The sequence below is a fragment of the Miniopterus natalensis genome, chromosome 11, assembly GCF_054644295.1.
Source record: "Miniopterus natalensis isolate mMinNat1 chromosome 11, mMinNat1.hap1, whole genome shotgun sequence".
NCBI lineage: Eukaryota > Metazoa > Chordata > Mammalia > Chiroptera > Miniopteridae > Miniopterus > Miniopterus natalensis.
In genome coordinates, this window is record NC_142091.1 from 42,869,166 (window position 1) to 42,883,162 (window position 13,997).

Sequence of the window (13,997 nt, forward strand, 5' to 3'; positions counted from 1 at the left end):
CTCTAACAGCCTTACATCTTCACTTTTTTCCTCTAATTGTGTGATTGCCTTTTTAAAATACCACCACATTAGGAACCTTACCTTAATTAGCTGGTAATCTGTGCTGTGGACCTGGATTCTTCGTTTTGACAATATCATATCCCTTTGTGTTCCAGTAGGATTTAGATAGGCCTCCTTCCCTGCAAATGCTCCGGTTTCCCCCCTTTCAGCACCAAATAAAGGCACTGGGAAGGTGACTAGGGAACAGCTTTGATTAATTAGGAATTACCTTGGCATTGCTTTCCACTTACTCCCAGACAGGCTTTTGTCTCTTGCAGGAAATTATAGTTTGGTAATTTTTTCCTATCTTATATCCGTTATATCTTTTAAAATATTCTCAGTGTAGCTGACAGGTAAAATACAATGTCCCATAGTCTCCTCATTGATTCCTCGCTCATTATATCCTTTTGGTCCTTTCAATGAGAACTCAGAAGGGACTGAAGATAGGATTTAAACTAATATGTTCATGATGCCACCCTGAACAAGAATTCAGTGTGTAAATGTTCATTTTCTTATAACTTTATTGCTAATGTACCATACTCCTCAGCTATTTAGGAAACTTTGTGCTTTTATTTTTTTCAATTTCAACTTCTCCCCTGCTACTGGCTTTTCTCCACCCGCATTTAGCCATGCTCAAGTCTCTAAAAAACTCTCTTGATCACCACACCTCCTCTAGCTACCACCGTCTGACTCTCCTTCCCTTCACAGTCAAATTTGTCTCTTATTTCCTGATCTCCTAGGTCTTGTGGGGGTTTTCCCTGGATGATAAAGTTGGGAATCAACTTAAGATCTTTAAAAAATTATTTTCTATTTTAATTGAGAATACATCCAAATTATGGATAAATTTGGTGTGAATTGGTATTTTTAAACTACTTGCAGATAATGTGAGCTTTCTCATCCAAGAATACAGTTTGCTTTTCTATTTAATAAAGTTTCTTTCATATCTTTAGGTAAAATTGAGTCATTTTCCTCATATAGATTTTGTTAGGTTTATTCCAATGTATTTAATAATTTTACTTCCTGCAATGAATGCTTTTTCTTCTCAGCCTTTTCTAATTATTATTGTTGGTTGATATAGGAGGTCTTTATAGGCTTCTCTCACATAGGGCCAACTTACTCAACACTTTTAACGTCTAATAGTTTTTCTGTTGCTTCTATTGTACATTCTAAGGAGACAATTTTATAGTTTGCAGTGCAGCACTATTTGTCTCTCCCCCCCCGACTAATATTTATATCTATATATTTTTCTTATCTTATTGACATGGGTACAACTCAATAAAACTTTTACTAGTAGCAGTGATAATGAGAATCCTTGTTCACTTTGCTGCCATTGTTTAGCGCTTGCTTCTAACATTTAACATGAGGCATGGTATTTGCTCTGGGGTTTACTTTATTCCCAGTTTACTAAAAGTAGTGGGGTTTTATTTGAATGTTTTAACCAGGAATGGTTGTTGAACATTAACAGCTGTATATGGGATATCTATCAGTCAGTTAGTATGTTTTCTTTTAAACTTCTAATGGACAGGTCTTCAGATAAACCCTACATAGTCAGGATGTATTGTTTTCTAATGCACTGCTGGATTTGGTTTTCTAATACTGATTTATAATTTTTTCATCTGTGTTCAAAAGTGAGTCTAGTCTGTAGTTTGTGCTTATGTCCATTTTTTTTTTCTACTTCAGGTATCAGGGTTAGGTAAACCTGGTATAATGCTAATATGCTCCTGTAAGTCTGAGTGTTACTTAAAGATAATATGATAATTTCCATACAAACCTTGTTCAAAACCTTATAGAAGACATTTGACTGGGTGCCCATGAAGGAAAATGGAATAGGAGGGTGGACAGGACATTAAGAAACAACACAATAGAATAAACTATAACAAGAGAAGGCCTTTGCCCAAAATGATAGTAACCTGTGGAGCATGATCAACTCAATTCCCTGTACCTGGGGTTTAATTTTTCATATTAAAAGAAACAAACAAACAAACAAACAATTGTCTATCCGGACAGAACAAGGGCAGCTAGTGTGGTCTGACACTTCGGAATAAAATCCTGTTTGTTGGAGTATGTAAGGATTCCCCAGCAGAAGGTCCAGCCTCCTGGCTGCTCACACTCAGGCCGTTATCTTAAGTCCCAATGTGAGGAGGAACCAGATAGGCCACACGCACACCTGTAAAATGGGCTGCAAGCAGGACAGCCACCAATTCTTGGCCAACTGGCATTTGTGAGTATAGACCTATTGCTGCTAGAGAATCTCTATTTTTCAAGCAAAGCCAGGGTATAATTTCTGTGTAATAACCTGATTTTTAATTATGTACAATCTAATTAATAAAATTTAAATTACTGTGTGAGTCCTGATTTGGCTCATGGACCAGTGATTTAATACATTTGAAAATATGTGAAGCCTGCCATTTGTGAAATTCCACCCACATCTTTAGAGCTTCTAGCTGATCTTATTCCCTTATTGTTAAATATGAATGGAAAGCTATGAATCATCAGTTATTTAAGGAATGCCTGCAGCATGACCAAGGTAGACATACTGAAAACTGGTCCCTTGGGAAACGGAGATAATTCTGGAAACAGAAGACAAGTGTAACTATCACACATAGGAATCTCCTTTCCAGGTCTCATAACTTTGAGTCCTACAGTGCAGGTTCTAGAAGGTCAGAAATTAGTGTCCTTTATTGGTCTTCTGGGCTTATGGGAAATTAGATACCTATTCTGGAATGGAATCCGCATTACAAAACTCTACTATGTTGATGGATTGGTCACCTCTGACTCTTCACACTGTCTGTAGGGTCAGAGAATGTTACCACACCACCACAGAACGCCCAGGAGGCTGACAGAATGACACGTTTCATTCCCGTGAGAAGCATCAGCGTAGGGTCTGCGCCTTGTCCTTGAGGGGACCCATCAGGCTGTGCAGGCCTGAGACGGGGTTGATAACAGGACACTTTCTCTGTTGCTCTTGCATTAGGTTATCCTGGGACATTTTTAGAACTATGTAAAAAGAAAGTGTCAATTCCTTCGTATCTTCTTTCATTATTTTTAAAGTAATAAGACAGAATGAGGCCAAGAGGAAATATTTTATTATAATTGGCTATATGGTTTTAAGGAATAATTAGAACAAATCACAGACTTCTTTAGTTTGAACTCCAGTCTTACTAGGGATTGGTGAATTCTGAGCTTTTAATGGAAGAGTTGAACAGAAGAATTTGCTTGAATATGGGGTTTTTGGCAAATTTATTCCTTAATTAAATTCCTTAATGATTATTTTAGTGACCAAGATCTACATTTCTCCATTCACAACTATTTGCCACTTACAATTGAGTTTGTGTTTTATTAGTTTAACTAAAATATACTGAGCAACTATGAAAGCACAAGGTTAGGTGGTGTCAGGGAGGGGTACAAAGATAAATTCGATGTAAGCTCTGCCCTCAAGATGCTTGTGCTTACCATGCTGAAAATCACTGGTCGTTTGCATTAGGTCCAAAATGAGTGCTCTACTGTATTATACTCTGCCAGAAACAGAATAATGTAAGTGGCTAAAAATCTCAGGCTCTGCCCTGGATGGTGTGGCTCTGATGGTTGAGTGTCGTCCCATGCACCGAGAGGTCGCTGGTTCAGGTCCCGGTTGGGGCACATGCCTGGGTTTCGGTCTGGATCCCCAGTAGGGGGTGTGTAGGAGGCAGCCAGTCCATGTTTCCCTTTCTCATTAATGCTTCTCTCTCTCCTTCCCTCCCTCTCTAAAAAATTCAATAAAAACGTATAAAAATAAATTTTAAAAAATGGCAGGCTTTGCAGTCAGACTGCTTGAATTCAAATCAGCTCTACAAATCCAAGCTGTGTGACCTTGAATAAATTACTGAACTTTTCTGTCTGTTTTCTCATCTGTATAGTTGTAGTTAGAAATAGCACCTACCACATAGACTGTTGTGAAGATTTAACGCATACTTATTTGTAAAGGGTTGGGGAGTTGATTCTGGATTTTACATTACGTGGAACTTTGAGGATTTCATTCTCGTGATCACACTTCAAAACATTTGTATGGTGATAAGAAAAGGTTTAAGAAGACTGAATAACTTTTGAATGAATCCACAGGTAAAACCTGAGCTAAGGTCTGAACCTCTATTCAATTTTCGCATTGCAAACAGAGTTCTAGAATTTTCTGAGAGTCACATTGTCAAGTGTTCTGTGTTATTATGACACTGTCCCATTTTTAGGACTGTAAACTGTAATCTCTATAATCCTCACTGCCTCTTTCTGAGTGACTGGGATTTCTAAGGCTCAAGCCCTGGAAAGTGATTAGAGAAGGGAAATTTGAGAGAAAGAGCAATACCTTCTTATTTCAGGGGAAGTTCGAGGGTTTTGTAAGTCCACACTCATATGTTCCCTTCAGCCCACAAGGCTGGTCTTGCACAGTGATGCCAGTTGGTGTGATTTACGGGAAACCTCTGCACCAAACTTCTTCCCAGAGAGACTGAATGAGCAAACACCCGGACATAATTTGGCTCTCAGGTGCTAACACGCTTGTGTGGCTCAATTTACTCAGCTTGCTTTTCTAATATAAAGTTGATCCCAACTGAAGGAGCAAATAGAAAACTTACTGGGATAAGACTAAAATGAGGGGGACAGTGGCATTATTGGATACCAGCATATAAGTAAGGATGCACAGTGGGACAGGAGGAAGGAGGAGCGAACATAATGAGGCTGAAAGAGGCAGCAAAAGGGAAATAGAGGCCCCTTTGCAAATTCTACTTCTGAGCATCCCTTGGGTGTTTTTGTTTCCAGGCTCTGTCATTGACATCTCTCTTTTCACAGAACAAAATTCTCTAGGTTGTACCATCTGTTATTGTAGATTCCACTGTCACCAATACACTGGTGACTCTCAGAGATTTATCTTCAATCTGTTCACTCGTCAGAGCCTCTACTGCTCAGCATCTTACTGCATATCCAGTAGGCAGGTCAGACTCAGTAGATCAAACACTGAATTCATCATCAAAATAAATCAGGACTGTAACCTATTGATTATATAAAAATCAGTGAACCTATAAATGATTGAATCAATAAATATAAGAAAAGGAAAAGCTCTTATAGTACAATATCAGTGAATAAATGTAGAAAGAGTGATAGAGTTAGAAAGTTGTCATTAGCAAACATCATAGTATTAGTCAAGAGTTATCAATAGAGTATAAAACTAGTGGGTAAAAATTTAATGAGAAATAAGATAGTAACACAACCTGAAAGGATCTTCCCACACGATACTTACTTATTTACAAAGTGGAAACTAACTTTATGGTGAAGAAGCTTGATAGGCACCGCCTTAACCCAGTGATGGAAGTTGACGTCACCAGGAATGGTGCAGATCAACACTGTGTTCTTGCTAAGATGCCCTGGGAAGAACACAGCATCACTTGTGTGACATTCCTGCCAAAAATGTGTAACCTGACTCTAATATTGAGGAAACATGAGTAAAATCGAATTGGAGGGAATTCTACAAAATAACTGTCTTGTACTTTTCAAAAACGTCAAGATCACGAACCAAGAAAGACTGAGGAGCTGTTCCAGACTGAAAATAAAAAGCAATGATAATGACATGTAACACTTGATCCCCAGATGGGGCTTGAGCTAGAAGATCTTTGTATTTTCTGTTCCTATAAAGTACATTATTGGGACAATTTGTGACATTTGAATGGGGCGTGTGGTTTATATGGTCTCAGTATTAATTTTTTCAATTTTTGTAGTTATGTAGGACAGTGTCCTTTTCTTTAGGAAATAGCAGTAATGAATGGGTCATCCTGCCTGAAATTTATTCTCTACTAATTTGGGGGGGTGGGGTGCCTCTACACACACACACACACACACACACACACACACACACAATGTGACAGATCTTAACAATTGGGAAACCTGGCTGAAGACATACCGGAATTCTTTTTACTAGTCTTGCTTTGGAATTATTTTAAAAACCATTCTTTCTCTGATACTTTCTGTACATCCATTTTTTTCCTGACTTCAGTTTTCTTCTAATGATTCTCAAAGGCACCTGGAATCAAATTAGTAAAATATAAAAGCAAATTCATTCAAATGAAGGTATAGAAAAATACGATGATTAAGCTTCTGAGCTCTTGATCAGACTGAGTTCAAAACCCCATCCCATGTGTGGTTTGAGGGAAGCCACTTCCCCTCTCAGGTCTGCTTTCTCATCTGTTGAATGAGACTGGAAAGGCCCATGTCATGATGGCTTGTTCAATTATTCTCACATTTAAAATACTTAGCACAGTGCCTAGGACATCATAAAGAACCAAATTAATGTACATTCGATTTTCTCCAAAAGGCTATTGAGAGAGATTACTGCTGAGGACTAGGCTGGTTTGTGTGACATTTTGTTTACTGGAAGCTGTAGAGTCGTGTATGGCTGACAGTCCTAAAGAACCTCCCATATCCAGTTTGAATTAATTGAATTCAAATAGAATTAATTCAATATCAATTAATTCGATATTGAATTAATTCAATATCGAATTAATTCAATATTGAATTAATTCAATATCTCCAAGCCATGAAAATGCAAGACATTTGGTATTGTAGGCTGAGGAGCTAGTCACCCCTATGTGAGGTTTTGATTAATTATAATCATGAGTAGGTTTTCTTGTTAATGTAACTTAAAAACCACTGCCCCCACTGCCCAGGATTATCAAAGAGTAGGGAGATTGGAGGAAAGGGCGAGGCAGCCACTTTTACTGAGGGATTTGGAAGAATAACAACCTCTGGGTGCTGCAGGCAATGCCTGAGAATGATTCCATGAGCTATTTAGAAGCTTATTTTAAGAAATATTGGATTTTATCAGGTCAGTCAGTGAAGCAGAAAAAGCTCAGCTTGCCTGCGATGCTTCTCGAATACAAGAAGTGTATCTGCACTAGAGCTTAGAGGAGCAGAATAGGAAAAGAGATATGAGAAAAACAACTGGATGAGAGGGAAACACAATTAAAATCTCACGGTCCTAGCTCTCAGTTCAAAATAGCCCTGCTCAAGTGATGCTCAATACAGATTGTCTTTGAAGGATATTAGGGTGCTTAGGAGCCAGGCAAGTCTGCAGGTGAATCTTGGCTTTATAATTTGATAATCAACAGTGTGATATCATATAAGTTATTTACCCCCCCCCTCCAAGCCTCAGATACTGCAAATACAAAATGGGGATAGCATTACTTACCTCCCAATGTTATGTGAGCATCAAATTGGGTAAAATTAGAATGGCTGTCACATGTGTTCAATAAATGTTATTCTTATTCTCATAGGAAGCATAAAGCAATTGGGAAGAAAAAGTTTCTACTCATCTTTGAAAGCGAAGGTAAGATTGTTTTAGGTTTTTGGGTTTTGTGTGTGTGTGTGTTTTACTTTTTCTTTTGATGGTTACTAGACCGATCACATCATAAGGTGTATAAATGTTGAATCACTATATTGTCCACCTGAAATGCTATGTTAAATTGAAAAATTATAGTTCTACCCTTTACATTTAAGTCTGTGATCTGTTTTGAATTAATTTTGTATAAGGTGTGAAACTTAGGTAAAGGTTTTTGCCTATGGATGTCTAATTGTCTCAGCACCATTTGTTGAAAAGGCTCTTTTCTCCATTGAACTAACTGCATTACCTTTGAACCTTTGTCAACAGTCTATCAGGCATATTTGTTAGAGTCAACTTCTGAGTTCTCTCTTGTGTTCCATCACTCTGTTTGTTCATCCCTCTGCCAATACCACACAGTCTCGATTACTGTAACTATAGTAAGTCTTGAAATTGGCTAGACTGCTTCCTCCTAATTCTTATTTTTGAAAGTTGTTTTTGCTTTTCTATATAAATTTTAGAATAGTCTCATTTCATCTATATCTACAAAAAGTCTTGCTTGGAATTTAGTAGGAACTGTTTTAAGTTGCATATAAATTTGGAGAGAATTCACATTTTTATTATGTAGAATTCTTCAATCCACAGACCCAATATATCTGTAGTTTTCAGCGTACAAGTCCTATACACATTTTGTTAGATTTACGCTGAAGCCTGCCGTTTTTCAAGTGATTACATATGGTATTGTATTTTTAATTTCATTGTCCAGATAATCATTACTAGTGCAATGTTTTATATTTATATGTTTATCTTTTATCCCGTTGTCTTGCTGAAACTGTTTACTAGTTCTAGGAGTTTTTAATGGATTCCTGGATATTTTCAGTTTAGGCAGCCATAGAATCTTCATAGAAGGACAGTTTTATTTCTTCCTTTTCTGTCTTTTGTTTCTTTCCCTTGCCTTATTGCCCTTGCTGGAACTTACAGCACTGTGTTGAATATGAGTGGTGAATGCCTTGTCCCCACTATTAGGGGAAAGTATTTAACCTTTCTACATCAAGTATAATGTTGTCATAGGTTTTTGCAGATGTTCTTTCAAGTTAAGGACGCTCCCTCCTATTCCTGATTCTGAGAGTTTTTACCATGAATGGCTGATGACTTTGTCACATGCCATTTCTGTATTGATTGTTATGTTCGTGTGATTTTCATTCTGTACTGTGTTAATATGATGGGTTATATTAATTTATTTTTGAATATTGAATCAGCTTTGCATTTCTGGAATAATCCAAACTTGGTCATGGTGTGTAGACTTCTTTTTATAGATTGCTGAATTGTATTTGTTAATACTTTGTTAAGGATCTTTTCATCAATAATGGATAGTGATCTTTTATTTTATTTTTAATATACTGTGTTTGGTTTTCGCATCAAGGTAACATTAGCTTCATAAAATAAATTGGGAAGTGACCTCTCACCTTTCGTTTTCTGGAAGAGATTATGTAGAATTGATGCTGACGTCATTTTTAAGAAACAAGGAAGAAAGAAAACTTAGGGTGGAGACAGTGACTTTGGTTTCATGCCTGAATCTGTGATTTTAGAGGCTTTGGGGAAAGGTGTTTGGAAGGGACAGAAGTTTGGCTCTGAGGTATACCCTCCCCTTTCCAGGTAGACATCCTCCCTCAGGTGCTGTCTTTGGAGAATTATGAATCGGTTGTCATTAGGGAGCTGGAAGATTCCCTTCAGTATGGGCTGGATGAATTGGTTCCTCTGGTCGGATACTTATCATGCTTAGTTATAACACAACAAATTGATTTCTGATAATTTATCTAGTGATTTAGTTTAAATTTGTTTCTGCTCAGGGAGAGAATTCAAGTTTTCTCATGTTCAGGGAGGCAATTCTAATTCTCTTCTCTTTAGTTGTTTAATAGCAACTTCTTGAGCTGATGATTAATCTGATAATCATGAATGAGTTTCTGTCACACACAAAAACTTTGAATAAAATTTTTAAATTACCTCAAATATGATTATCAACTGCCCATAGGAAAACCTCTACTTGTAGGGTCAAATTTAAATTCCCTAGTCAAACCTACAAGTGTTTATGATGAGCCCTTGCTTTACTTCCAAGCCTCATCTCTCCCAGTTCTCTCTGCTCCTAATAGGCAGAGCTCCTCACCCTAGGGGGCCTGTGTCTCCTGTGGAAGATAGACATCACTCAAACAATCACACAAACAGAAGAAACACCACAACTGTAGCAAATGTGATAAAGGAGAAAAGCATGTTACTATGAGAACATAAAGTGAGATATTTTATGTTATCAAGGAAGTAAGGAGGTCAAGAAGGTCTTCTCTGAGGAAATGATGACCGAGTTGAGATCCAAAGGTAGAAGTGGAGTTGACAAGGCAAAGATGGGAAGGGAAAATAGTGAGATCAGGAGGAAAGGACATGTTCAGAAACGTGTAGCAAGAATGCAGACTGTAGCGCACAGAAGGCCAGCGTGGCTGAGTAAGTGAACCCGTTCAGTTCAGACATAGCCAGAAAGATAGGAATGGGATGAATCATGTTTTAAGAACAACGGGAAGCCACTGAGATATTTTAAACAGAAAAGTGACGTGATAAAACATGTTTTCAAAACAATGCCCTGGCTACTATGTAAAAAACAGACTGAAAAGGGACAAGGTGGAACAGGAAGACCATTTGTGTACCAGACTGGTGGAATAGTGGGAGCAGTTGATGATGATGGCTTGGCCTCACCACACAGTGTGGTAGAGAAGCAGCTGGAATAGATCCTAGAGCGATTTAGGAAGCAGAATCAAGTAGGGGGAAGGGGGGAAAGCCTTCCTGAGGACAGGCTCCCCAGGATTGGGTTTGGGGTGCCCATGTGGAGCCATAACTCCTTGTGCTCGCCACCATCACAGACAGGCCTTTCTGTAAGGCAGTGAAAATGGCCTGCCGCCCTGTGTACCGTAAGCTCTGTGTTTTGCTTGTTATTAGATATGCGGCACCTAGCACATCTGGTACACATCAGTTCTCAGAACATTTACAAAGAAAGGGTAGAAATAGGGAGACTTTGAGGCGGAGTTCAAATGATGTTAATTGATTTTCAGACAAAGGAGAAGTTGCTGTAAATATGAAAAGCAGTAAGGTATCCTCAATGTTTAATTTCTGGCCGTGTTACAGATACTTACACGTTCAGAAGTGGAGTCAGCATGCTTTTGTGTTCCGATAATACACCCAATGAGAGCAAATAATACTCTTAATAATACTCGCATCCAAACAGCGTTTCTAACTGCAGTAATGCAGGACCTCAGGGAGGGGTGTAGAGCGAACACCATCCGACGCAGAGGCTCATTGTGAGCCCTGAGAAATGCGCCGTCTCTTTAACACTCCCAGCAGTTGTGCTCAGAGCTCAAGCCCCTTCTCAGAGCTGCATGACGGTGCCCCACTCTCCAGGCCGCCTTGGAATAGAAAGAGCACTTGAACATGTCTCATCTAATGCATCTTCCTCTTTTGTACCATCTACCTCCTTCTTTGGGCCTGTCACCCCTTCTTGCTGCCTGTAAAATGTATCTAAGGATACCAACCAATGTTTGTAACAACTTGTTCCCCCTTTCTGCAACAACAGAGTCATAATTTAAAAGTGTGAGTCTGTGTCCTTAATAATCACAATGTCGACAGAATGGTGTATTTCGTGTGAGCAGCTGGTGACAATGGAATCCAAGCGAGAGGCACAATATCGTAACATGTAGACATACAGCTGTGAAGAGTAAATGTAAAAGATATCTGGAGGTACCTGAGCATGTTTCGACATTTGGAAGGTCTGAATGGAGAGGTAGGGTCCCATTTGGGGGATTCATTTAGGGAATTAACTCTAATAATGAACTTCCCAGGAACATGACAGAGCCTCAGTTCCAGAAAGGGAGTAAAGGATGCAGCGGGTCACAGGGCAGGACCTCAGGAGCTCAAGGACTTCAGCTTTAGCAGAAACCTTGGGGGAATGCCCAAATCAGTTCGCAAGAAACATGTATACTGTGCTTGTCTTTCTGCTTGATCTAAGTTTTAAAGACTTTAACCTCATTAAATAAAGCAAACTCCAAACTTAGTATAGCTTATCTCTGGAGGAAGAACTGCTAGGAGTGGAGAGGCTGCTTAAAAATAAGGTTTACCCTGTGCCCTGAGTTTCATCCACTCTTTGGAGGGCTCTCTCAATCACCAGGTCTGTGACAGACTGAAACTCCCAAGGACTTTGTTAGATATGAAGAAACAGCATTGGAAAATAGTAAGTAGATGGACTATCGAAACATTTCATTTAACAAAATCCAGAGGTCCACTCCCATCATATCTAGTTTGTTGAGATTTCTGTATTTGGCCCTGATTCATTGAAATCTTACCTGTGTCCCTTCCTTCCTAGTTTCTGTCTATTCTGTATGTACCCACTTTAATTTTGTCCTCACCTTGTCCTCACCTCTTCCTGACAAGCTCCGTAAAAATCTTGTCACTTTTCAGTGTAGACTGAGAGAGAGACTTCACACATCTTTTGCATATCTGTTATCTACTTTTTCAATTCTGGTTTTTAGTCTGAAAAAAGGGGGCTTATTCCTCATGTGACTGATACCAGGGGTAACATTCAGGTGAGACTGGGGCCCAGCTCCCCGTCTGCAGACCCGTGGCTTTATGCTGCAGGCTGAGGGGTGGAACCATCTCTTTGAAATGGCAAACGCACTACCTTCCAGCTGGGCTACACATGTCAGGCACAGGCGCGCTCCCTCGCTGAGGGGCCGGTTCTCTGCAAACATGTGGAGCAGGGGGGCGTTGTGTTCCATGGGAGGAAAGGGATTTAGGAAGAGTTCCTCTACTCTCTGCTTCTGGCGAGGAGGAAGGGTTCCCAGAGGGAGCTAGGAAATACCGCAGGTCGTAAATCAGAAAACGCAGGATTCCAGTGACCTGGAGATTAACTGAAGCCTGATCAAGAGTTAGGAGCGTGGAGAAAGGTGCCTGGAAAGAGACCTTTGGATTGGAACTGCACCATCAGCTCTCCTGGATGTCCAGCGTGCTGACTGCAGATCTTGGGATTTCTCAGTCTCCATAATCACTCGAGCCAATTCCTTACAGTAAGTCAGTCTCCTCATCCTCTCTCTCTCTAAATATAGACAATCCATATAGATACATAGGTACATATCCTGTTGGCTCTGGCTCTCTGGGGAACCCTAATACAGGGCCTAGTTCTAACCAACAACAAGGAATTTGTTGGTGATGTTAAAGACTGAGAAAGAAGTGAAAGGGTAGTAGTAGATTTGAAAATGGTAGCTATTCTAAACGTAAGTAAAAAAGACAATCATAGTTCTGCAAAGTGAGACTTTAAATGGAAAGCTGGCTTTAAAAGAATTGGAAAATTCAGATTAAAACAGACAAGATATACTAACAAAGAAAAGGAAGAGGCACATGAAGATGTCAGGGAGACTGTAGAGGGAGCTGTCAGATCAGCTCAGATACTAAGGGACTATTCAAAGATGAAAGAAGAGCACACGCCCAAGACTTCCTTGCGTGCGCTCTTCATTGAGGATTAATTTAATAAACATCCGTATGAATGAAATTGAAATTAAGGACAATGATAAGACATACAAGATTGTGTCCAGAAAAATTACATCCAAGCATACTAGAATTGCAAAAGGCGCTGTGGGGCAAAGACGGAGGGGCTTTATTTTTAGTCACAGGCTCTAAAAGGACAGATCCTGTTCTAAGAGAGAACAGACCCTGCTGGAAGACCATGTTCTGATACTTACGGGGACAGCAAGGAAGTAAGTGTATCAGCCTGATTTTGTTCTGTCTTGTCTTTCAAGGTCTACTACGGGGCTGAGGAGGGTCACAAGGACTCTGGAGAGAGGGAGAGAGTGCAGAGTGGGGGTGGAGCAGCAGAGAACCTGTCCCATCTCCAGACCCAGGACTTTCATCCCACCTCCCAAGAATTTGCAGAGGGGATTTCTGGCATACTCACAGTTCAGTCCTTTCACTAATCATTTATCAAGCATGTGTCCTGTGCCTAGCACCAGGTCAGACACTCGACACACAGAGATGGAGACTACACAAGGTAGTCTCCCTGGGAGCTGGAGGAATTCCAGAGAATAAAACAGGTGCTGGAGATCAGGAAATGTTCTGATTTTCCCAAGGGGAATGAAGTGGAATCCTCAAACTACCAGCTTCCTCAGGCTTCAAGTCGACATACCCATATTAAGCACTGGTGGCAGTAAAAGTGAGATTCAGGCTCCTGAGCCATGGGCCCTTCTCTCTTGGATTCTGCTCTAGCCCCTAGTCCTTCTGTTGCTCTGTCCTTCTGGCTTCCAGCCTTAGCTTTGTCTCCTGGTTATAATTCTGTCCTTTGTCTCTGGGTAAAATGCCAAATGTGACTCTCATTCATTCATTCATCGAATGTTTATTATGAACCAGGTTCTGTTTTAGTTACTGTGGATATATCAGTGAGTAAAACAAAGTCTCCATCCTAATGGAACTTACCTTCTGGTGCTGGTTGTGGTGGTGGAGATATATATCTATATAAACATTTAGATATATATTTGTTTAGATGGATAGAAAAATATATAGATATAGATAGGTATATAGACAGATGTGGTTTACAGTA